The sequence below is a fragment of the Pseudophryne corroboree genome, chromosome 4, assembly GCF_028390025.1.
Source record: "Pseudophryne corroboree isolate aPseCor3 chromosome 4, aPseCor3.hap2, whole genome shotgun sequence".
NCBI classification, from domain to species: domain Eukaryota; kingdom Metazoa; phylum Chordata; class Amphibia; order Anura; family Myobatrachidae; genus Pseudophryne; species Pseudophryne corroboree.
This window is the reverse complement of record NC_086447.1, coordinates 550,029,885-550,030,808: the sequence shown is the minus strand read 5'-3', so window position 1 is coordinate 550,030,808 and position 924 is coordinate 550,029,885. Positions and strand designations below refer to the sequence as shown.

General features: G+C 42.2%; 1 pseudogene; it reads left to right on the top strand.

The window, feature by feature from the left end:
* Positions 1 to 586: 586 nt before the first annotated feature.
* Positions 587 to 705, top strand: LOC134912122 (5S ribosomal RNA; annotated as a pseudogene).
* Positions 706 to 924: the final 219 nt, after the last annotated feature.

Here is a 924-nt window from a genome sequence, read left to right as displayed (position 1 = left end):
GGGATATGTATAGCCCTATTATACTAGAGTGCAAACTATATTAGTACAAGTCTATACCTTTGAATGCATTTCTTTGTATTTTTTACAAAAATTATGCAACCAATTGAGCAGACATTTCCAGCATGACTGATTATCAATATATCCTGTGTAGATACTCATTTGTTTGACGTTCAAATTGGGGATTTGCAAGGCCCTTGTTTCGCGCATAATCTGCCTAAGGCAAATAACAAACTGTATGTACCATATGTGTAACTCTCGACCACTACCATTAGTGATACTCAAATATATCAGGGATTCATTTAATACTATTTAAGAGGTGTACTTACTATTGTTATTACCCTGCAGATATCTTCTTACTCTGCACCCCCTCATTTTCTTTACTTGGCTTCCTTCTGTGAACTCTCATCCACGATTCTGGGGAGTGTGCCCCCTCAGGGGACACGTCTCTTCAGTCTAACGTGTACAGCAGATTCACACCTATCCAAACAGCTACTATCTTCCCTCCTCACCCAGTCCCAATCACCTCAACGGAGGTTTCCATTCCTCCATTTCGGTGCACTCTCATTGGTACTGTAGGGTCCAACCTTCCTACGACCATACCCCTACGTCCACGCCCAATCTCGTCCGATCTTGGAAGCTAAACGGAGGTGGGCTGGGTCAGTACCTAGATGGGCGACTTCTAGGGAATACCCAGTGAAGTAGGAAGATTTTCTTCCCTATAGACTCAATACCAACAGCAGTATCACCACTTACACTCATTCCTACTTCTTGAACCTCTATTTGTTATGACCTCTTTATGATAGTGGCCGACAAATATAACTGTTTATCCATGTGTGGGTTTTTCCACCGATATATCTAACCCAACCAGGGCTCATTAATACAAACACAGTTTGTACTGATCTTTAGCAGACGGAAGTAGCCTAC